At 43.5% G+C, this 25,433-nt stretch overlaps 2 long non-coding RNA genes across 3 annotated transcripts; both read left to right on the top strand.

The window, feature by feature from the left end:
• Positions 1–1,108: 1,108 nt before the first annotated feature.
• LOC123591457 lies at positions 1,109–25,318 on the top strand. The gene is made up of 4 exons (XR_006709334.1): positions 1,109–1,869; positions 4,221–4,346; positions 22,059–22,121; positions 24,768–25,318. It is a non-coding gene; the product is annotated as an uncharacterized LOC123591457 (long non-coding RNA).
• Positions 7,176–18,445, top strand: LOC123591458. 2 transcript variants are annotated; one of them, XR_006709335.1, is made up of 2 exons: positions 7,176–7,699; positions 16,457–18,445. It is a non-coding gene; the product is annotated as an uncharacterized LOC123591458 (long non-coding RNA). The 2 variants fall into 2 exon arrangements; XR_006709336.1 differs by lacking the exon at positions 7,176–7,699 and adding an exon at positions 15,539–15,758.
• Positions 25,319–25,433: the final 115 nt, after the last annotated feature.

The raw sequence follows: 25,433 nt of genomic DNA, 5'->3' as shown, positions 1-25,433 counted from the left end.
AAATTAAGTTTTATACGCACTGGGAAACCAAGTTTTATACGCACTGGCTTTATTGCAATATTCCCTTGATTGCACTGGTCTGGCACTGAACCTGTAGTACCTCTGAGCTGCGCCTGTATAAATGACGCGCGAATAGTAGAGGGTCCACACATAATGGGTGGTTTAGTTGTTTTGCTAAGCGTTTTTCAAATCTTTAATAATATGCCTCAGAACACACAGCCAGTAAAAGTGCAGAACTAGAGTTTGAATCTGGGAGTGTTGGGTTTAAAAATCTTCAGATCACATTGGGCAATTTATTATTATTTTTTAAGTTTATTTACTCTGAGAGAGAGAGAGAGACAGAGAGTGGGAGTGGCAGGGAGAAAGGGAGAGAGAGCGAGAATCCCAAGCAGGCTTGGTGTGGGGCTCGAACTCACGAACTGTGAGCTCATGGCCTGAGCCAAAACCAAGAGTTGGACGCTTAACCGGCTGAGCCCCCCAGGCACCCCCACGTTGGGAACTTTAGGTGTTTATCTCCATTATGAGTAGTATGTGATAAAATCTTCCCACTCGGTGTTTTCTGAAAAGAGCATTTTTCTTCTGCCTTTCTCTAGGGGTCACCCTGTTAACTCCCTTTCCATATTAACAGTGTGTCTCAACTAGGACCAAGTTTTGCCCTATTTTGTAAGTCAATTTTTTTTTTAAAGTAGGCTTCATGCCCAGCACAGAGTCCAGTGCAGGGCTTGTACCCACAACCCTGAGATCAAGACCCTGAGAGTAAAACCTGAGCTGAGATCAAGAGTCGGATGTTCTCAACCGACTGAGACACCCAGGTGCCCCAAGTCAATTTTTTTTCTATCAGAAATAGCAAGCATGGAAACTTTGAAAAAAAGAATGACCGTATCAGGACTGTGACTTCAGAAAGAATAAAAATAGATCAATTTAGTCTTCACTGGATAGTATGCTTTAAAAAAATATATATATACTATGTACTTATGTTACAGAACAGCAAAAATATAAGAGTTTCCATATTAGGAACATTTTTTGATAAAAAAAATTTTGATATTTATTAGCAATAATCACATTTTTTAAAAAAGGAAAGCTATGGTCTTTGCAAATTCTATTTGAAAATTAATGTATAGATTTGGGAACTATATCCCGGTGGAAGGCATTTGATAAACTTTAACGCAGAGGACAATGCTTTCTAAGGAAATCAGGATACGAGCCTTGTGTCACTGACAGGAGCTGGTGCAGGTTAAGAAGAAGAATGAAAATACATTAAGCTTGCAGAGAAACCATCCTTTCTGCACGGATGTGAGAGCTTTAGAGCAAGAGCAGCTTAGGGGAGATAAGCCCAGCTCTTATTCCCAGCAAAAGGGAAGTGGAGTTAAGAACATTTTATAAGAATCAGTGTTGAACTAGGTAGGGGTTTACTTGGCCATCAAGAGTGCAGTTTTCACTTGCACTGAGAGGCCAGACTTAGGGCTCAGATAGAAAGGAATGTGCTTCCCTAGCACCCAAGGGAACTGAGAAAGAGAAATTTAGCAGCTGCTTCAAATCTTCTTAGTAGCAGTCGGGGTATATAGCTAAACTAACCAAACAAATAAATGGCTCTGGTTTTGGACTGGCAGTGGAAAGAAGTGAACTACAATGGAAACTGGAAACAATTTAAAAGACAGCTCTGTAGGGGAACATGAGTGAAATGGCTTTATGCAACACATATGCTTATTTGCCTCCTTTGTACCTAATTTGTACCTAACGATCTGCTTGGACTAGATAACCAGTTTATACATCCTAAATGGATGACAGTGAAATGGATCTGGAGTGAAAGCGCACACATCCCAGGGGCAGAGTGTGAGCTCCTCACGGGACTATGCGTCTTTGATAAAGGTTGGTGAATGAATGAATGATCCTCACTCCGCTCCAGAGCCTACTCTTTAAGCTGCCCCTGCACATTTCCCCCTATTTTTCTTTCAGTTGGGTAGCCACTCTAATGTACTGTGACAGCAAAAAAAAAAAAAAAAAAAAAAAAAAAAAAGCTATCAATTCTTTCTATTGTAGGTGTATACCCCTTTGCACCATTGCTTTGCAGCTCTTCCCCTCAGGAAACAGTCTAGTTCACCCTCCTTAAATCTGGATTTGACCATGTGCTTTGCTTTGGCCGATGGGACGTTAGCAAATAGGTTGCAAGCAAAGGCTTGAAAAGTACTTATGCATAAAGGCTTGTCCTCTCTCAGGGACTCTGCCCACTCCTACTCAGAGAAAGTCCAGACTAGTCTCCCAGTGGGTGAGAGAGCCCTAGGAGAGAGGAGCCAGACTTCCCAGCCAATCCAGCCTTTTCAGATGACATAGAGTGAGCTGAGTCCAGCTCACCTTACATGCAGCAAAACAGACCCCGATTGCTTACCCACATAATTGTGAGCAAAGAATGAGACACCACTAGCACTATCAACAGTAGCCAAACTGTAGAAAGAACCCAAATGTCCGTCAAGAGATGAATGGATAAAGAAGACGTGGTATGCATATATACAATGGAGTATTATCATTCGGCGATCAAGAAGAATGAACTCTTGCCATTTGCAACTACGTGGATGGAACTGGAGGGCATTGCATGAAGCAAAATTGGTCAGTCAGAGAAAGACAAATATCATATGACTTCACTCACATGAGGACTTTAAGAGACAAAACAGAGGAACATAAGGGAAGGGAAGCAAAACTAATATAAAAACAGGGAGGGGGACAAAACATAAAAGACTTTTAAATATAGAGACCAAACAGAGGGTTGTGGAGGGGTTGTGGAGGGGGTGGGCTAAATTGGTAAGGGGCACTAAGGAAGACACTTGGGATGAGCACTGGGTGTTATACATAGGGGGTGAATCGTTGGAATCTACTCTCTAAATCATTGTTGTACTATATGCTAACTAACTTGGATATAAATTAAAAAAGAAAGAAATTTAAAAGGATGAGACTCTACTACAAGGCACTTTATTTGGGGCATGATTTGTTACACAGCAAAAGCTAACACCGGTACCGAAGCGTATATAGCAATTACTATTGTTCAAATAGAAAATGTTACAAGACTTTACCAACCATGATATGGGGATACCTTTTTTTTTTTTGAAGACTAAAATAAATTTAATATTTCTTTATTTTTATACTAATTTATTTTACATTTTAAAAAATAATACAGTTTAAAGCAAGTATTAAAGTACAACACCTAGCTAAAATTAAGTAATTCACCAAATTAAGTAATTTGAATATCCTTAATAATTGAGTCTCCTGTTTCCAAGTCGTATATCTGATACCCTCTTTCATGTATTTATGCAAATTAACCGTGCTTATTTTACATCCAAATCTGAAAACCTAAATATGTTCAGTCTTTCAAGTCTGATTTCTGTTATTTATTATTTCTTTTTTAAAAATATTTTTCAATGTTTATTCATTTTTGAGAGACAGAGCACCAGTGGGGGAGGGGCAGAGAGAGGGAGACACAGAATCCGAAGCAGGCTCCAGGCTCTGAGCTGTCGGCACAGAGCCCGATGTGGGACTGGAACCCACAGAACCGCAAGATCATGACCTGGGCTGAAGTCGGACACTCAACTGACTGAGCCACTCAGCAGCCCCTGTTATTTATTATTTCTGTTAACTCTCATTCATGATGACTTGTGTTCCTCATGTATTTTGTATTTTCTGACTGTGAGTCAGTTGTTATAAATTTATCCCTTGTTATTCTTGAAGTCTGTGGGTTTTTTTTTTTAGTGATTATTTATTTTTTAGAGAGAGAGAGAACAAGTGGGGGAGGGGCAGAGATAGAGGGGGACAGAAGATCTGAAGCAGGCCCTTCACTGACAGCAGAGAGCCTGATGTGGGGTTTGAACTCACCAATCGTGAGATCATGACCTGAGTCGAAGTCGAATGCTTAACCAACTGAGCCACCCAAGCACCACTGAAGTCTGTTTTTTGTTTTTAATTTACTTTTGTTTTAAGTGTATTTATTTATTTAGAGAGAAAGAGAGATGGAGCAGGGGAGGGGTAGAGAGAGAGGGATAGAGAGAGAATCCCAAGCAGTCTCCACCCCATCAGCACAGAACCTGACATGGGGCTTGAACCCACAAACCAGGAGATCATGACCTGAGCCAAAAACAAGACTCAGGCCTTTAACTGACTGAGCCACTCAGGCGCCCCTAAAGTCTGTTTTAAGTTGGATTGTTGCAGAATGGATTTACATTTGTCTTTTCCAGGTACCTAGGGACACATAGGTAGCGTGAATTTGTGCCTTCAAACGTAAGAGGACCTGCTTGTTGCAAGAAACTCTCAGGGAAACATTCCCTACCCACCTGCGTCTAGCCAAATCCAAGGCTAAACAGGTAAGTTGTTGTTGTTTTTTTAAATTTTTATCTTTTTGAGTTTATTTATCTTGAGGGGAGAGAGAGAGCGACAGAGAGAGCGAGAGAGAGAGATTGAGAATCTTAAGCAGGCTTCACACCCATCATGGAGCCCAACTCGGGGGCTCGATCTCACCACTGAGAGAGTATGACCTGACCCAAAATCAAGAGTTGGATGCTTTACTGACTGAGCCACCCAGGCGCTCTTAGTTACTGAATTTTGTAATGTATCTATGGTTATGCACTATTCTCATCAGCCTAGTTCCCAGCAAGAATACTGACCTCTAACAAGTACCTGTCTTTTTTTTTTTTTTAATTTTTTTTTTTCCAACGTTTATTTATTTTTGGAACAGAGAGAGACAGAGCATGAACGGGGGAGGGGCAGAGAGAGAGGGAGACACAGAATCGGAAGCAGGCTCCAGGCTCTGAGCCATCAGCCCAGAGCCTGACGCGGGGCTCGAACTCACGGACGGCGAGATCGTGACCTGGCTGAAGTCGGACGCTTAACCGACTGCGCCACCCAGGCGCCCCAACAAGTACCTGTCTTAATAATAAAGGGTAACTGGTAAACGCACAGACAAACATTTAAAACTGAAAGAGACTTAATGCAACCCCTTCATTTTAATAAGGAGGAAATTGACTCAAAAGATTAAAGGATTTTTCTAAAATAATTTAGCTAGAAACAGGGTTTCTTTATCCCAGATCATTGTCTTAACCATCAGCATGAGTGGTGGCGGTTGGTGACCATAAGATGTAGACTTGGAAACAAGGCAAACTTTGAAAAGAAAATGCTGTGCATTGAGTAAACCATACCTCTGAGCTGCCTCTGGGTAAACCATACCAAAATAACCACGTCAACACTGTACAGCCCATACTATTATGGACACCAAGCACTGGACTCATGAAGGTAGTAAATTAGGGAATGGGACATAGCACGGTCAAGTGTTACTGAGAAAGGACTTTAGGCAATAATAGACATGTATAAATAAAATCAATCTACAATGTGTCCTTATAATCTCTGTACCACAACCATGCCTACTTTTTGTAACTTACTTATTTATCCCCCAAAGCCTCTTTCCCGTCTCTGTCTCCTTTCCCCATCAATACTCTCCTCCGTAATATTTTAACCAGATTATACCTCCACAATTAATTCTTTACATGGCAGGGGAAGGGTAAAAAGTATAGAACACATAGGCATTGTAATTTCCCCTTCTTCTTGAATTCCCTAGACTTAGTCTTAACTTTATAATTTTAGTCATTTTCTCTATATATTTAATTTAAGGGTAAGTTAAGAATAAAACATCATTTTTTCCTTTAAGATAATGATAGGATTGCTGCATTATGCACATCATGATCCATAGCTTGGAAAAAAAAAAAAAAAAAACTTGAAGAAAAACAAAAGGCATTAAACTTACCAAACATTTTTAAGACTAGAAGTATCTCCCCCTATCAATCTTGCTAAATAGAGGATTAAATACCTTTATTTTTTTGTATTTAAAAAAAATTTTTTAACGTTTATTTTTGAGTGGGGGGGGGAGGGGCAGAGAGAGACGGAGACACAGAATCCAAAGCAGGCTCCAGGCTCTGAGCCTCAGCACAGAGCCCGACGCGGGGCTCAAACTCATGAACCACGAGATCGTGACCTAAGCTCAAGTCAGACACTTAACCGACTGAGCCACCCAGGAGCCCCAAGGATTAAATACTTTTAAAGGAATAACCTAGAAATGCCTCTAGCTTTGAAATTTACCAGATAAAGGCTTACGTCCCTACAAAGCAATAAGAAAATAGCAGAACCCTAACCTCTAATTCTGTTTTCTTTTTCTAAAATGTACTGTCTTCTAAATATGCAACCTCCTTGATATAGTATTGACTTTGGGCTTTGGTTGCATGTGGCAGTAGCTGCCAATACATCAATAATCTGAAAGGTAATGAAAACTCAGTGGTATTGATGGTATGTGAATATGGCCAATTTGCAGTTATTCTGGGATCCTATTCTAGTCCCGTGTTGATAACAGAGTCCCCAGTGTGTTATCTCTTTAGCAATCTCTTATGCTTTTGAGTAAATTGATGTTCAACTTGTTTGTGAAATTATTAGTACAGAAATTATCATCCTCAAGCGTGAACACATAAAATTGGACTTCTAGCTTCTTGAAGTTATCGTCTCCCTAACTCTGAACCTTGCGAGTTTGCATCTTGGGCTGCTTAGTCCCTATCTGCAGTGTAGGAAAGTTCCAGCTCAGACCGGAATAATTCAGATCCTCTGTACGTGGTGGGTAAGGAAAGCTGGTCAGCAGGTCATCAGCCCCAACGCTGGATCAGGCTCTCACTGCTGATCGAATCTCATCCTCGCACCCCAATATTTGCAGAACGTTGATTCCCCACTGATTACTTCTGTGCCTTAGTCCTTGCCTTCTACTTTCATAGGTTGGAAATTTGACAGCTACTCTTCTGATGCCTCACTACCCCTACCCTTGTGAACGGGGTTCTCCTCCGTTTCTCCAGTTTCAGCTATCCTAGTGAATGTCTTCCCCCTCTGAATGTCACTGTCCTGTGACCAAATATCCAATAGCTACTCCTAGACCTCCCTTTCCTCCTGGAACTTTTCCAGCTGCCTGACAGTTAGATATTTACCGGTCATCTGCCTTGCTGACAGCAGCGTGGCGGGTTCAAGCCCAGATTTCATCACCTCCAAACCAAGACTACGCTTTGTCTCTACTAGATCCTACCACTATCTATCCTTACATTTTAACGATGTTCCCCAAATGAGAGATTTGGTGAAGGGGGCTGGACAAAGAAACCCTCCTAAGGACACTGCTTTCCTAAACAGTCACGTTGCACGGGCAAAAGCCAACCCTCTTTATCTAGTTGATGTCAGTGTTACTCAAAGTCTCAGTGTTTCTGAGAGGAGATGTTCTAGGAGGCCTGGAGCACGGACGCAAAGATGGCCCCCTAGAAGATGGTCTTCACGTTTGGCAGGAAAGGCAAATTTAAAGCTCTCTTGATCCATAAACGAGTCTCTAAAAACAAGTGAGGCTTTGGAATAACAGCCACCAGATTTGGGGAGTCAACGGGCATCCGGCATCTTGAATCAGTGTCTTTCTGAGGGAAAAGGAAAATAACGCACCTACCGTATCTTGAAATGAAAGCAGAACATCGTTTGCTGCAAAGCTATAGCTTAATGTTTTCAGTGCAACATGGATCCCTTTTCTCAACCTTCATTCAGGATGTCCTGACTACAACTCCCTCTTCAAAGCTAAATGGCAATGACAGCAGAGTCCAAATGGATGATTAATGCCTAAACCCTAAAACTTGCCTTGGATCATAGACTGTTTCAGGTAAAAGCAGGGGGTAGCTAAGCCTAAATCATGCAAATTATTGTCAGTAGCAGCCAATGGAGTAATGCCTCTCAGATCTCCTAGCGCAGGAAGATTAATGAGCCTCCCAAGCTGCTGGCCATCGTTCTCAGGTTTGCTCCTGGCCAATGACTGAGCGTGGCGGGGTTACTAAAGAGACCATTCCTGGGAGACAGGGGCTCCTCTGATGAGAGTTTGGCTCAAGGATTCCCTTTTATCCTTGCTGAAACTTTCTTAGAACCACACAGCTGTATGTATGTGGCTTTCCTCCTTTCCTCCCTCCCCGCCTTCTTCCTTTTCTCCTTCCCTCTCTTCTCCGCGGGTCTCGGACTCACATCACGGTCTGATAGCTCGCCCTGCCTCCTTCCGCTTCCTCCCTGCGATCCCTCACGGATGTTTTCCCCAATAAGTTTCTTACATATCTAATTCCTTCTTGGCATCCGCTTTCCAGAGACCCTGGACTAAATCAGTATTTACCTATTGTGTTTTGCATGTGCATTCTAAAACCAAACATAATTTCTGAATTCAGGGCCAAGTATCACTCACTAAAAAGAGGAAGATCTAATAATGAAAGAAATACCTATGTGAATTATATGAATCAACTAACTCTGCTGACTTATACATAGACAAGAATAGTCCAGTTGGGAATAACTTAACTAGCTTCAGCAAGGCCCTATAGATTAGAAGAGCCACCGGAAGAACCAAAAGGAAAGCGGTGGGACAAGCCAGTCCTCCCTGTTCTCCGTGCACGGAGAAAGGCATACAACTTCGAAACTACAGCACTGCCCCAAAGCTTGGCTAGGGATAGATAGGGCTCTGGGGGACATCTTATTCCTTCGTTATCTGTCCACTCAGCCACACGATAAAGTCCACCGGGCACCCACTCTACAACAAGCAGTGTGGTGGGCCCTGAACATAAGAGAGATCAGACAAGAGCCTTGCCCTCAAGGCTGATAGAGTCGGGCCCCTCCTGGCCATCACTTGGCATTTTCCCTTTTGCTAGGAACACAGGTGTCCGTCAATGGGTATACCTCTTATACCTTTAGAATTCCTAAGTTTCCAGACTATATCCAGGAATCTACTTGAACTTCATCTGTTATTAAGGGTTATTTATATATATATACATATACATATAATTAAGTACATGGGATTTGGTTATAGTTTCTTTTCTAGTTTTGAGTTGTTTGAAATTTGTCATATGGAAATTAGGTAAAAGTGAAAAATTGCTTCATAGATTTGAACTTTTTTTTTTCCTTTTTTATGTGGAAATGATTTCAAACTTACAGAAAAGTTGAAAGAATAAGAATAGGACAAAGAACATCTGTATTGTTCCCTCATCGTTAGCGTTTTGCCACCTTTGCTTTATCATTGGTCCTGTCTCTCTAATAATTGTTTTCTGAACTTTGAGGGTAAGTTACACACAATACAACTCTTTATGTCTCTATATATCAATGTTTATTTCCTAACAACTGCACAGTTATTAGTTTCAGTAAAATTAACACCACATAATGCTTTTGTCTAATCTAATCTGTCATTGGCACGGGTATTCCCGTGTTGTCAGTTAACTCAATAACGTTCTTTTTTTTTTAATGTTTATTTTTGAGAGAGAGAGATAGAGAGCAAGCAGGGGAGGGGCAGAGAAAGAGGGAAACAGAGAATCCCAAACAGGCTCCGTGCTGTGAGCACAGAGCCCGGCACAGGGCTCAAACTCATGAACCGTGAGATCATGACCTGAGCCAAAATCGAGTCGGACGCTTAACCGACTGAGCCCCCCAGGTGCCCCTCAGTACGTTCTTTATAGAAAATTTTCCTGCAGTACAGGAGTCAGGCTAGAGTCAGTTTGCACTTGGTTGTTATGCTTCTTTCTTCTCCCTTCGTTGAGGACATTTCTCCACTGTTCTTGACATTTTTGAAAAATATAGCTCCCCCGCCTTTTTTTTTTTTTTTTTTTTTTTTTTTTTTTAAATAGAATGTCCTCCACCTTGGGTTTGGCTAGTGTTTCCTCCTGATTAGATGCAAGGGTGCCTTCTGGGCCATAATACTACACAGGTGACATCCCCTTCTCAGGGTAGTATCTCCGGAGGTATATGATATTCACCTGCTCTTCATTGGTGATATCGATTTGGATCACCCCAGTCAAGTTGTCCAGTTTCTCCATTGTATAATTGCTCTTTTCTTCCCTTTTGGCAACTAATAAGCAGTTTGAGGGTGGACACTTCTGGACCAAGCTCCTCATCAAAATGCCTAGATTGAGCATCTACTGATGATCCTTGCCTGCCACAGGCTTCACTATGAGTGCCCAGCTTCAGCGCACCCTCGCGTTGATCAGCGAGCCCTGAGCAAAGGTCCTCCTTCTCCCCAGTTATTTACTTATCCGTTTATTACTGCTTATTACCTATTGTCATCAGTATTGACTTGTAGGTTATTATTTCTCCAATGATTTATACTATTAATTATTTTTGTGCTCCGATCGCTCTGGATTTGGCCGATGGGTGCCCCATCAGGCTGGCTCCCGTGTCTTTGTGACATGCCATGGATATTTTTGTAATCTTATTTTAATTTTTAATTTTTAAATCTTCTTTATTTTGAGAGAGCGATCACGCACGCACGTGTACACTCACAAGCAGGGGAAGGGCAGAGAGAGAGAGAGAGAGAGAGAGGAAGAGAATCCCAAGCAGGCCCTCCACTGTCAGCACAAATCCCAAGGTAGGGCTCCAACTCAAAAACCGCGAGATCGTGACCTGAGCTGAAATCAAGAGTCCAACGCTTAAGCGATGGAGCCACCCAGACACCGCGGTATTTTTTTAATAACTGCATTTTTAATAATAAATCCTACTATCGCTGGAAGAAAAGAAAAAGAAAAACTAGATTTAAAAAAAACGCAGATCTTATCGAAAAGAGTTTCAAGCTGCTTTGTGGTTGCTTGAATTGTATTCTCATAGTCCTTTGGGTTATAACGTTTTTTTCCTTCAATAAGTAAAAATGTCTTGAGCATACATCGTGCATCACGTGTGCAAGACCCTATTGAAGTCCAACGGGAAGGTTAAAGGGGTATAAATTGTGGTCTTCCTGACGCTAAGGAATTGCTAATACAGCTTTAGACGGAAGGTCTCCGAGGGCTCTCGGAATGTTGAATAACACGTGAAGGCAAAGCACATACGAAGATAATCAGAAGTTAAGTAAAACCTCCTCCTTCTGAGGAGTTGCAGGGAAACCAATTCGATCCGACCTGGTGCCAGCTCTGCCTTCCTGAGCTCTCCTGGGGGCCGTGGACAGCCCGAGACCCACACTTGCCAACGTCCCCTGCCCAAGGAAAGCATCGGAGAGGCGCTGGGGGACAAAAGAGAAGCAGGGACCCTTCTTCCCCAGAAGCTGGTGAAACAGCTGCAGGCAGCTGACGTGGGTGTTTGGCCTGTGGTTTTCAGTTGTACTCTGGGAGTCCCGGCTGCGGTGCTGAAGGAGCCTGTCTGCCTCTGTGTTCCATGTCCTCTCATCCCTGTCTTATCTCCAGACGTGTTTAGGTCCCTAGTCCCCAGCACTAAACGTCACGCTCAAACCACGGAGGTGGCTTCTGTTTTCCTAATAGAATGTGACTCATCAGTCTCTTATTTATTTGTCACCCACTTGTACATTTGCCGCGAGCCAGGCACTCTGCTTCGCAAATACGAACTCCTTTGATCCTCGTAATAACCCTGTGAAGCAGGCAATTATTTTTTCCTGATAGGCACAGAGGTAACTTGCCTAAGGTCACGGTGCCGGTAAGCAGTGGAGCTGGGATTCAAACCCAAAACGTGTGACTCCGGAGTTCACGCCTTTATTCTTATAATTTTAACGATCAATACCTATGAGGCGGTATTAGTCGGCTCAGGTTGCCATTGAAATATCATACACGGGGTGGCTTAAATCACAGAAATTTCTTGTCTCACAGTTCTGGAGGCTGAAAGCGCCAAGATCAAGGTTCTGGCAGATTGGATTTCTGGTGAGAGTTCTCTTCTTGGCTTGCAGATGACGACCTTCTCACTAGCTGCTCACATGGCCTTTGCTCAGTAGACAGAGAGAGAGAGAGAGAGAGAGGGAGAGAGAGAAAGCGCTCTCGTGTTCCTTCTTACAAGCACACTAATCCTATCAGATCAGAGCCCCAACCTTATGACTTCATTGAATCTTTTTTCTCCTTGTTGTGTTGAGACACAACTGACACACAACACTATGTAAGTTTAAGGTATACAACATAACGATTCAATTTATGTGTGTTGTGAAATGATCACCATGATAAGTGTGGTTAACATCAACTCATATAAGATACGAAAGAAAGAAAGGAAGGAGATAGAAAGAAGATAGAAAAGAGAGAGAGAAAGAAAAGAGAAAAGAAAGGAGAAGAATAGAAAAGAAAGGAAAGGAGAAAAGAATAGAAAAGACAAGAAAAGAAAAGTTTTTCTCCTTGTGGTGAGGACTCAGGATTTTCCCTCCTAACAGCTTTCCCGCACGTCACACAGCAGTGGTGGCCGTAATCATCGCGTTACACATCACATCCCCAGTGCGTATTTATCTTCTAAGTGGAAGTGTGTGCCTTTTGACCACCTTCTCCTATTCCGTGCATTAGAATAGAAGTTCCATGGGATCAGGATGGCATTTCCTCTTTGTTCACTGGGGTATCCCCAGCGCCTAGAACAGTGCCCAGCAGAGCTGCTCAGTAAATACTTGTGGAACTATTGACTAAATTGGTCGTGAAGTTCTTAGCCCCTGAATAGTTGTTTGTTGCTGCATAACAAATCACCCCAAAGTTAGCGGTTTGTTCTCTCATGGTTGCTGTGGGTCAAGAATCTGGGGACAGTTTGGCGAGGGGATTTGAAGTCACCTCGGGGCTCGCTGGGGGAGGATCCCCTGCCAGGCTCACTCACAGGCTGTTGACAGGGGCCCTCGGTTCCTCAACATAGGGACCTCGCCATGGACCTCACCACAGGCTTCCCCACAAGAAAGCAGATGATTTTCCCCAACGGGCATGATGGGAGACAGACGGAGAGCCACACACATCCAAGACAAAAGCTCCAGTCTTTCGATAATCTAGTGTCAGAAGTGACATCTCATGTCACACTCATTAAGATGGCTATTCTCAAAACAACCGGTAAATAACAAGTCCTGTTAAGGATGTGAAACAATTGGAACCTTTGTGCACCACCAGTTAAGAATGTAAAATGGTGTAGCTGCTGTGTAAAACAGTTTGGTAGTTAAGCAAAAAATTAAGCATTGAGTTATTGTGCGATGAAGCAATCCTACTCACAGGGATATTCCCAAAAGAATGGGAAGCAGGGACTTGCACACCCATGTTCACAGCGGAATTATTCACAATAGCCCCAAAGCGGAAGCAGTCCAAATGCCCATTGGCAAAGGGCTAAGCAACTGTGGCATATTAACGTATCGTACGGTAGAATATTATTTAGCCTTAAAAGGGAAGGAAATTCTGACACAGGCCACAACATGGATGAACCTTTGAGGACATGATTCTGAGTGATGTAAGCCAGTCACAAAAGGACAAATACAGTATGATTCCACTTACAGGAGGTATCTAGAATAATCAGACTCCCAGAGAATAAAAGGACGGTGGTCGCTAGAGGCTGGGGGGCAGGCGGGGAATGGGGAATTGTTTAATCGGGATAGAGTTCCAGTGTGAGATGATGAAAAAGTTCTGGACGCGATGGTGGTGTTGGTTGCACAACACTGTGAATGGCATTACACTGAACGGCACCCTGAAAGATGCCACCCATGCTTTCGGTGAGTCAAGAATCTGGGAACAGCATAGCCGGGCGATTCTGGGTTGGGGGGGTCTCTCTCAAGACTCAACTGTCCACAGAGCCATCCACTGAAAACTGGTTACATAGTCAATATCATATTAAATATAGTTAACCACAATATTTAAAAATAATAATAAAAATGAAGAAGTGACATAATTTCGGCCAAAAGACTGAGTGAGTTCCAGCCCACACTCAAGGAGAGAGGAATTAAGTTCCGCCTCTTGAGCTAAGGAGTAAAAAAGAACTTGCGGGTGTATTTTTAAAACCACCACGCCTTTCAAAAGGCTTCCATTCCAAACTAGACATAATTGATGTAAAGTTAGAAAAATACACAAACGACTTGCACAATGTACTACATGAACGATTTCAGCGGGTGGGCTTGATGTGAAGACTGACCTAGGGGTCAAGAGTGAATATGTGGGGTAAGGGTAAGTATCTTTATGTTGCGTTTTAGTGCTCAGCGTTTGCCTCTTAGCACCTGTGGGACCTGAAATATATCAAGAATATAATACCAGAAGAGAGATTAGCATACGTATAACATATTTTATCCAAACTCAGTGAGTTAAGATTCTCTTAGAAAGAAAAGTCTACCTTTCATGATCTCAAATCAAAGGACCTAAGGACTGTATTTGGAGTTGCAGCCACACGATCTGCAAAGATTACAATCTGTATAAACTGTAATTCTAGAGGCTTCTTAATGAATTCCCCTGTATCTCCACGCATGTAACACCGTGGGCCTCTCAGGCACAGAATGGAATGGGGGTGGCCGTAGGCTTCCTGGGGGGGTGGTGTGGCTGATGATAAGCCGCAGCATCTGTTTACAAATGCCCTTAAAATCTCCCTACAAGCCCTCCAGTTACTAACACCAAGCAAGATCATCAACAGATAGAGAACACCCAGATGACAGCAATTTCCACTTCTTTCCAAAGCAATGTGTTAACTAAACATACATGCTCTGAATAAGTTCTCTTAAATAGCTTAGTTTTTCCTGTGTATAATCAGAGTTTTATTTTTTTCTTTCTGATTTGGCCATTTATTTCTTCCTAGACAGGTATCTTCTACTTCTGATTTTTTTTTTAATGTTTATTTATTATTTTGAGAGAGAGAGAGAGAGAGAGAGAGAGAGAGAGAGAGACAGCGTGAGTGGGGGAGGGGCAGAGAGCGAGAAAGAGAGAGAGCGAGAGAGAGACAGAATACAAAACAGGCTCCAGGCTCTGAACTCACGGACCATGAGATCCTGAGATCATGACCTGAGCCGAAATCAAGAGTCGAATGCTTAACCGATTGAGCCGCCCAGGCGCCTCTGTTATCTTCTACTTTTGGAAAGTTTATGTTAGGCCACTTCACTTTTGCAAAAGACCTACCCTAGTACCTGTTCTCCCTGAGAGGAATCCAAAGAGGATTTTTGCTTTTGTGAGAAAAGGTGAAAAGCAAAAACAGCATTCAGCATTTGTTTTGCAGCAAGCCCTTAGAGAGGCAGCATATAGCCCAGGCAGGGCCTGGCCCCTTCCCCAGGAATTCTACTCAGCAAGTCAGCTTTAAGCGGCCAAGGCTTTGAAACTGCGTCCACGAGCATCTGTGCTTTATCTTGATCTATTTTGTGCATCCGTTGGCAAGATGTGTCCTAAGATCAAATCAGAAAACCCGAAGAGTGAGGTTCAGTCTTCTGAATGTCCGACTTCAGCTCAGCTCATGATCTCACAGTTCGTGAGTTCAAGCCCTGCCTGGGGCTCCCTGCTGTCAGCATAGAGCTCACTTTAGATCCTCTGTCCCCCTCTCCCTCTGCCCCTCCACTGCTCATGTACTCTCTCTCAGAAATAAATAAAAAACATTAAGGAAAAAAAAAAAAACCTTAAGAGGGGTGCCTGGGTGGCTCAGTCAGTTAAGTGTCCCACTCTTGGTTTTGGCTCAGGTCATGATCTCACGGTTTGTTGAGTTCGAGCCCCCACCGGGGCTCCGTGCTGACAGTGAGGAGCCTGCCTGGGATTCTCTCTCACCCACTCTCTCTGTCCCTCCCCTACTCACATTGTCTCTGCCTCCCCCAAAATAAATACATAAACTTAAAAAAAAAAAAGCTCAAGAGAGGTTATTTTGCAGGTCTGGAACACTCAAAAACGTCCCATCCACTTTAATGGAAATTGCCTCTTTGCGCCACTGTGGCTTACGAAAGGTTTCACAGGAACGCTTTACTTCTGGATAGCGGTGGAAACCTACACTTCTTTTCCCTTCTGAGAGCCCAAACTGTTTCCAATGTAAGCTAACACTGCACAGGCTTTTTTTTTTTTTTTTTCTCGTAGTATTGTATCAGCTTTCCTTCCTCTTCTTTTTTCTTTCCCCAGAGCATATTACAAAAGAGTTTTAGCTCTTTTCTCAATATTAAGCAGTTGCTTTCTGGGGAAAGGAATCAATCAGCAAGAGAATAAACTTTAAAAAAAAAAAAAAGGAAAAAAAAAATCAGCACCCTCTCTTTTGCTTTTTGTTATTTGACATGCCTGTGGTTACACCTCCTTCGGGAGACAACAGGACTTTATCAAGAGTTATACATAAATTATCACCGATTTTTACCAAAACGGAGATTCCCATGCACTGGGGGCTTCCTACTGTTACTGTGTACTTTCCCTGGATCGTCTTCAAAATTCCTTCCCCTCTTCATCTCCCATTTTTCCCCTCCCCCTCCCTCACACTTTCTCTAATAGGAGTAAAGGAGTTCCCATTCTATTTCCATCTTTAGGGCTCACCAACCAACAGTGCTGCCCCCCCCCCCCCCCCAAGGTCACCTCCGCTGCTCAGGAATTGAACAATCTCTCTCCCTCCCCTCTCCTTCCTATACAAGCAAGGCATCTGTGGGCTGGGAGGGTTTTGTCTTTTGTAAGGGAGCTGGGGACAGCTGGGAGGTGTTGTTTTATTTGAGTGAAGTGTGCTAATGTGTGCTTTTCCACTCCCCTTCTAGTGGAGGAGGAGACCGGGGGTGACACTAAGCGACAACTGAAAAAATTTTAAGCTGCTGGCAACAAATTGGGGCTCCCATGACCAGGCTTGCTCCCTGACATCCCGTCCCGCTTAGTGCCTGGGAGACTTTGTCATGGACAGCAGACATGTCCCCTCAGACTCCAAGTTCACTTTCCTGTGTTGCTAAGCCTTCATCTTAAGTGTGGCGGTCACTTTCCACATAAAACTGAACAAGTGTCGTGGGCCGAATCATTTCTTTTATAAAGGTAGCTCATTATTAACAGACCACCGTCACAAGTCTCTCGAGAAATTATGCCATATTTAAGACAGAGCTTTCTATCAAATTCGGAACGTGCGCGCTAATGTTTTCAGTACAGTGAAGCACATATCAATGCTCACGGCCAGGTTCCTCCAGGAAGCCGACTGGCAGGTGGAGATGCGTGTGTAGGACGTTTACGCAGGAACGCGCCCAGCATCTCCCTTGAGGGAGGAAGAGGAAGAGAACGAATCAGGGCCGGGGACACCGCCAAGTTGGGCTGCGGTGAAGTCTGTTTAACAACAGCTCCAGTGGGCACCACAGAGAGCTCTGAACTTGGGACGGCCTCTCAGAGCTGCCCCATTTGTGTCAAAGTCTAGGCCAGTTAGTCACTGGATGTGGGCCACCCTGGGAAGGGTGTATAACCTTGGGTGGGGCGCTTGTTTTTCAACTGAGGCAATGTCCAAGGAGGCCAGTCGCTGAGAGCTGTCTGCGGGCAGCCCTCCCACAGCTGGGGGACTAAGGTCACCACCTACACAGGTAATGGGTGGTCCATCGGGATGCCTTTTTGCAAGAACATCCATCATGAGTCTGAAAGGGTGAATTCACATAAACTATGGTGAGGTGGTCTCCCTGGTCTAAACAGAAGACTCAGTGCCTCAGGGCTGGTGGATGGCTCCCGGGCCAGCTGTCAGACAAAGAAGAGCAGAGAAGGAAGTTTATGCCAAACCCTCCTCTTCCCCTACCCTCCCGGGCCAAGTCTCCTCCTTTGTTCCCACCTCACCGGAAGGCAACTCAGATGACCCCTGCCCCCACCCCAGGGCAGGGGAAGGGGGGCTTTCTAGCTGGGACAGAGGAAGACCAGACATCATGCCTGCATTTACCCCTCTTCCGGTCTAACACCTGTCTTAAAGCTTCAGCCAAACACATTCTTTGCCTTTTTTCATGCTTTAGTCCTACGTACTGTCCTTTTGTGATAACCTGAAAATGTGGCCCAAGCTGAGGAAGGGACAACTTTTCTGGAACGATGATTTTCTTTGCTCCTCTTTTCCCTCCCTCCTCCGTCCAGTTAACCCCGAGCTCAGCACCCTTTGAATGGGATACAGCTGTGACGTTTCCCCTCCACGCTCAGCAGGAACCCCTGCGTGAACTTTCTGGCGCCATTTTGGAGGAGGGATATCAAACGTAATCACCACCTTCTGACATTCTGGAACGATTTGTGCCAAACCCACAGAAGTGAGTGGGAAAATAAGACAAAATCATCTGAAACCCATTGAGGAATCGGTCTTTCATGTTAGGAAAGGAGAATGTATTCAGATTTCTCTTCAAAGTTTTCTTTTGGAGTTGAGCTTTCTTTGTACAGGGGCACATTAGAACATATTATAGGTTCTGTGACTTGGTTATATTTACAGAGGAATTTTTTATTCTATTTAGTATTTGAAATTTTCGGTTTTGAGTACAAAATAATATATCACTGACTATTGTCTGGCTAGAATCAAATAGGAATGTCTCTGTGTAGACAATGCAGAGATAGTTGGTATAAGTGTGTAAGGAAGAGATGAGTGTGAATTCACCTTCTTCATAACTTGTTAGATAGGAAATTTAGAGGAGCTGATAAACCTTTGACGAAATGAAACCTAGCTTGTTGAAATAAGTTTTTTTTTTAATTTAAAAATAATTCTTCAATAATGAGACAGCAGAAAGTTATGAAGAGCAGGTCCCACATGAGATGAAGAAGTGTAAAGAAACAGAACATCACTAACTCATACAAAAGAATCTCTCAAAGATTAAGAAGGAAAAGAAGAAATAATCCTTCGGAGGCATCAGATTAATCTCTCAAGTCTAACTCATAATGTGCATGATTTGAGTTTCTGTCTTGCTGATGAGAGAAAATACTACTTTCTAATTTTTTTGTTGTTGTCTTAGGATTTCCACAGACTTTCGTGCTGGTAGCAATGAATGCTGGGAGCCATTCATTCCAAAGAGAATGCTAGGTACAGCCACAGGCCCCAACTAGCTTGATAATCCTCACTCCACATTTCACCTTGTCTGTGGAAGGGAAGCAATGAGAGATGAGGTGAGGGACATTCAAGGGCTTCCATGTGTTTTCTGTTGTCACATAGCTAATAAGCACTACAGCCACCATTTAATCTAGGCATGGGTTATTGTAAAGTTCATGTTCTTTTCACCACCCCAGGCTGACTCCCGGAAAAAGTTTTCTCAGTAACTATCAAGAACCTGTGACCCGGAAAATGGGATATAAAAGTTCCAAGAAAATGTCAGGGGCGGATTCTTACAATGCAAATAGATTTCAGATGACTACTTTAGAAGAGAGCATAGAGACTTTTCGTTGAGGGCAGAATATCTGATTCTTACAGAGTTTACTTAATTTGAGGTTCGAAATATGGTTTATGTGCAGGGCGCCTCGGTGGCTCAGTCGCTTAAGCCTCCGACTCTTGATTTCTGCTCAGGTCATGATCTCACGGTTCATGGGTTCGAGACCCACTTAGGGCTCTGTGCTGACAGCTCAGAGCCTGCTTGGGATTCTGTCTCCGTCTCTGCCTCTCCCCCGCTTGCTCTCTATCTCTCTCTCAAAATAAATAAACATTTAAAAAACCCACATTTGTTAAAATAAATAAGTAAATAAATAAATAGAGTTTATGTGTAGTTTTCCTAGGAGAAAGTTCATAGACTATCAGCTTCTGAGTGATGCTCATGACATTTAAGTAATTTACATGCTAAATGATCAAAGTAAGACAAACAGAAAGTAGACACTAGAGATTATGCTAACAGAGGAGAAGGAAAGGCAAATAGAAAAAGGACGAAAAGGAGCAGCTAGAGCAAAACAATTCTTGCCTTCTCTTTCTCCTTTTGCCCCCATTTTTCTTTGACTCATACATTTGTTACCTGCCAAGGAACAAATAATGGGCTCGGGACTCAAAGAACTGATATCAGGAAGTGCAAAGGGGTGCAAGGTCCTTCTTTCCTCTCTTACAGACCCGGTAGGTATGGGGGTTAGGAAGGGTAGAAGTGTTGGCACCGTTTCTAAGACTGGCCCTGAGTTAAAATATCAGCAGATATGGCAGAACTGAGCCACGACCAGAATTGAATAAGATAATCGGAAATCACAATGGCATTCTGACTCAACAATGAATAGGGTAGCAAGCCCAATCTATAGTTTAGCGTATTTTGTGTAAAATTACAGCGCATTGTATGTAATATCGTGATCATAGTACATATGCATTTTGGACTTAAGAGAAATTTGAGGTTTCTTATCACGGTTAGTGGTAAGAAAAAAAAAAAGAAGAAAGTGAATTGTTGTCAAACCAGGTTGACAGAGCAAGTTCTGGGTTCTTTCTCCAGGTCAACCGCTGATTGACTCATTTTTACCTCACTTACTTTTTCCAGGTCATCGAGCTTCCTAACGCCCCTCTTTCAACCACAGAAAGTGTTTTCTCTTGTTTGCACGGAAGCAAATGCGGTAAAATTAGTTATAAAGATAAAAATGGAGGGGCGCCTGGGTGGCGCGGTCGGTTAAGCGTCCGACTTCAGCCAGGTCACGATCTCGCGGTCCGTGAGTTCGAGCCCCGCGTCGGGCTCTGGGCTGATGGCTCAGAGCCTGGAGCCTGTTTCCGATTCTGTGTCTCCCTCTCTCTCTGCCCCTCCCCCGTTCATGCTCTGTCTCTCTCTGTCCCAAAAATAAATAAACGTTGAAAAAAAAAAATGGATTTCAGGAGGGCAATGTTCGAATAAAGCTCAGATTTACAGAACTGGAGATTTCTTACCATAAGTTGGTTTTAAATGATCAGAAGACCCTGTGATACTGATGCGCGAACGAGAAATAGGGATCTCAGTTGAATTATTCAGAATAAGACTCTGTCATGCTGCAGTGGCAAATAACCCTTAAAATCTCTGTAACTTATTTTTTTCGCTCACGCTGTATTGAAAGTTGACAGCGGTCTGGCTTTACCGACCATCAGAGACTCACGCTGACACGGGCTTCACTATCTCAAGGCACCATCTTAGCACATGGCTTCATTAGCACCATGGCAAAGGCACAGTGTGAACGCAACTAAATCCTACTGATAGCCCAGGGGGGGTCCGAACTGGTCACTTGACCCCAAGAGAACAGGAAGGGACTAGCAAGGAGAGGCGTGTCAGATGTGGTGATACTTCTAAGCTCCAGCACATGATGTTCTTTGGCTTTGTGGAGATTGTATCAGTATTACCATCAATTGAGGCACATGATTAGTAGCGTGTTTATTTAAACGGCATGATAGGGAGTTGCTGAGTCGGCTTATGCAGCGTTGAATACAAGAATTTTCATAAGTTAAAAAAAAAAAAGAATTCTAGTAAGTTAGGGAAGTTTACATATTTTAATAAGCATCGGAATCATTAGAGAAATCACTGAAACACAGATTCTGGGGCGCCTGGGTGGCTCGGTCAGTTGAGCTTCTGACTTTGGCTCAGGTCATGATCTCCGGGTTTGTGAGTTCAAGCCCCACGTCGGGCTCCCTGTTGTCAGCCTGTCAGTATACGGAGCCCACTTGGGATCCTCTGTTCCCCTCTCTCTCTGTCCCTCTCTCACTTGTGTTTTCTCTCTCTCAAAATAAAAATAAATAAACATTAATAAAAAAAAAAAAAAGTAAGACAAAGATTCCTGGTCCCCTATCCCTAGAGATTTTTAATCCAGTTAACCCGAGGGGCAGTCCAGGAATTTGGATTTTAACAAGCACCTCTGAGAGTTTTCATGCGGGTGGTCTTCATGGTTTGACAAACACAAGATTATTGGTTTCTGCCTTATGACAGTGATATGTCAGAGTTTCAGCATGTGTGTGTGTGTGTGTGTGTGTGTATGATATTTTATTCTGAGGGGTACAGTGCTAAGAAGGTTGTTAGTTCTATCTCACTGATTTTCACAAGACAAAGCCTTGGTAGAAAGGGATCTGGAAACTTCAGAGGTGTATGGTGAAAACCAGCTGAAAAAGAGAGTAAGTAGAAAGTACATGGAGAGAACCTGGGGGTGATAAAGACCAGGAGAAGGTGCAGAAGGAGAGTAGAAATGAGGGTAATGAACATCCCTGGTAGACCAATCACGTTCCTGGATACAGGGATTAGTTTATCTGGGTCAACATATGGTCTGGTAGCAAGAACAGGAGCTGAAAAGTGCTCTACAATATGACAAAGGACTCTTGCGATGGTTTTTATTTAGAGGCACTTAACTGAAAAACTAAGACAGTGCTGAGAAGGGGCAAAATACAGCTGAATTCCTTGTCATTATTGAAAATGTGGTAATTTACACAAGAAATAGAGACACGCACAAATATCATGTACCAAGTTTTTGTAGCTTTTATATACCGACAAAAAAAAAAATTGGAAATCACCTGAATGTTTGCCAGTTGGAAACTGGGTAAGTGCTTTTGACCTCATCCATGTGATTGGGATGCTATGTAACCATGAAAAGTGCTTTGGGGGCGTCCAGGAAAGAGTGATGGATTAGCAGGTTTACAAAAATCTCCTTCCAATACTCACTGGAACGAACAAAACAAGATATACCAAAGAAAGTATCACCCAACAAAGAATCTAGGGGATTTTCACAATCTCATATTTCAGACTTCAAGAAATACAAATCTAACTCCAAAACAATTAAGCCTAAATTGATATAAAATTCTGGGAATCAATCCACAACTCCCTTTTTGGAGTGAGAAGAGGCAGAATTTCTGAAAATCCCACTAAAAATAATTCTCACTTTGGAAAGACAGGAAATAGGGGCCTGAATTGGCAAAAGAAAAGATCTGGAATGTTCCACTTGGGGCCCTTTTTCCTCACTGTAAAGCCAAACATCGGTCGAAGGCCACAGTGGTGGGACAGAGTCCAGAAATCAGTTTTTTTTAAATTTTTTTAAACATTTATTTATTTTTGAGAGAGAAAGAGAGAGAGCATGAGTGAGCAGGGGAGGGACAGAGAGAGAGGGCGACAGAGGATCCAAAGCGGACTGGGTGCTGACAGCAGAGAGCCTGAAGTGGGGCTCAAACTCATACACCATGAGATCACCACCTGACCCGGCAGTGGACACTTAACCGACTGAGACACCCAGCCACCCCCAGAAATCAGCTTTTAGCAGCAATTGCTTGTGAAGGACTGACAGCTTCGGACAGAGCGAGCTGGGTGGGGGAAAGTGCCCGCGGCCACACAAGGCCAGGTGTTCACGCCATTCAGCAGGGCTCTGCCTCCAGCTTTGATCAGCCAGAGAGGGGAGACAAACCCACACCTCCAGACCCCACCACGACCCATGGGACAAAGTAGGCTCTCTATTCATTGGACCGGGCCTCTTGTCAAGGGTCTCAACGACAGCAACACAAATCAAATGAACGTGCAAGTTGTTCCCAGCTTTGATGGCTGGCGGAACCACTGTCCTCCCCAGTCTCCTCAGGCAGTCCTGGGACCAATACATATAAATGGTGTAGACCCAAGTGCCAGTCAGAGGAAGCAAACCACGCTTGAGAAAAACAGGGAGATGACCAAAGAGTGCACGGGTATCGTTTGGGGAGTGCAGCGCAGGCCCGCATAGACCTGCCACTAGTTCAAAATGACTAAGCAAGGTAAAACCCGTCTTGGGGTCTGTGGGATAACCCTGCCTCCCACCCCTTCAAAAGAAAAGAAAAAGAAGAGCTCGTTCTGGAAGAAAGGCTCAGAAAAGTGCTTCTCTTCCTAAGTAAATTCAACAACATACGCTCAAAATAACAGAACGAAGAGGCCTGTGGAACCCCCAGAGACCCAAGACTCAAAATGTATGCAGTAGTCCGAAGACCCCTCATTGCCTCCCTTCAGGAAAGGGCTGCGTCCATTTTATGAAGTTGTGGCTGTTGTTTCAAACGGATAGAGGGGAAAGGGTGAGGCACGTTGGCTAGCCAGAGGGGAGAACTGACGTGAACACTGTTGACGGCCTATCTAACCACACATTCTCCTTTCATCTCGCCTGACAGAATCCCCACTGAGTTAAGGTGTCCGCCCCTCTGCCCTTAGCCATGCCCTTCAGAACAAGCTGACCCCCAGCCTGGGCTCTGTACCTGACCAGTCCTAGCTCATGAGCGATTAGGGTTGCCCTGGTGACTGTTATTGGTCAAGCAGGGCGTAGGACACAAGCTGACCCATTAGACTTAAAGAATGAGCTGATATTTCCCCGGGGCAGAGGGACACAAGAAGGGACCATGCAGTCCTGGCTGCCACTGGAAGCCATCTTGTGACCATGAGGAGAACGGGCTTGCAGATAAGGGTGCTGAAGACCGCAGAGGAGAGAAACAAAGCACCTGCAATCTTGATGACAATGTTGAGCCCGTCCTACCTCTGAACTTTCTGTAGTTGGGTTGCTTATGCCAATCGAAGTCACGGTTTCCTAACAAATACTGCGGGTCCCCCCCTCCCTCGTCTTGTCTGTACACGGTTGGCATTTCTTTCACATTTAGCGGTTATTCCTTTTGTAATTAGGAAGAAAGATGTTTATATTTTGACAAGTGAATACAGAAGAGATTGACACTAGCTAAAATGCATTATTAAATTAAAAAGCAGGTTACAGAGTTTTTTAATGAGATGATTCCAATTTTATTTGAAAAGGTGTACATAATGCCCTGTATGCACAGGAAAAAACCCGAAGGAACGCATGCCAAAATAATTGCAATTGTTTTTGAATAGTAAGACTATGTGTGCTTTTTCCTTTTTCGTTTTGTCGGATTCCCCCCCACCCCCACATAATGAATACGAAATGACTTCTACAGAGATTGAAAAGATAAATTAAAATTTATTTATTTATTTATTTAGGGTGTTGGGGAGGGGCAGACAGAGAAGGAAAGAAAGCGAATCCCAAGCAGCCTCTGCACTGCCGGTGCAGAGCCCAGCGCAGGGCTCAAACTCGCGAACATGAGATGGTGACCTGAGCGGAAGTTGGACGTTAACCGGCCAAACCACCCAGGCTCCCCGAAAAGATAAATCAAAATTTACACAAAAATTGAGGTACTCTGATTGGGCCAACAAATACTGCCACTTCTTCTCCTGCCAGGTCTGCGTTTGTAATATTTTGCAACTCTTAAGAAGAAACAGAAGAAAGGCTGGCGGCCCCTCCTCTTTCCACCAACCCCAGCATTCAATAAATACAGCAGAGTCCACTATGTTGTTGGAGTCGGGCCTCGCTGGCCGCCCCACAATCCCCACACCTCTTCCCCCTAGAACCCTGAAGAGGTTTCCTCTCTCTTCTCACAGAAGTGGGGCCAACACTGGTGGTTGGAAGGTCTTGGCTGATATCAGTTTGCCCCCTGAGGGGGGTCTACCTCAGACATGCAGCAAACCCAGGGCCTGGTCCTATCAGGATGTTATATTTTAAGGATCAACAATCAAAACCAAAGATGGCTTTCCATGCCCTGGAAGTAAATGCTCAATTCAAAATTGCAATGAGACATTTCTCATGAGCATCTTCCTCCCACCATCTTCATATTCCTCTTGAATTTTTTTTTCTTATTCCCTTTTTATCATGTACTGCACGGCAAGTTCTTTGTATATATTAAATCACTTAATCCTCATAAAACCTACTGGCATTATTAAAACTATTTTATGGATAAGTCTCGAAGCAGACTTTCTCAGCCTTGGCACTATTGACATTTGGGACCTGATCATTCTTTTTTATTTATTTATTTAAAAAAATTTTTATATATATATATTTTTTTTTTTA

Source organism: Leopardus geoffroyi, chromosome B4 (assembly GCF_018350155.1).
Source record: "Leopardus geoffroyi isolate Oge1 chromosome B4, O.geoffroyi_Oge1_pat1.0, whole genome shotgun sequence".
Classification (NCBI taxonomy): domain Eukaryota; kingdom Metazoa; phylum Chordata; class Mammalia; order Carnivora; family Felidae; genus Leopardus; species Leopardus geoffroyi.
Note: the sequence above shows the minus strand (reverse complement) of the source record. Positions and strands in the feature narration are given on the sequence as shown.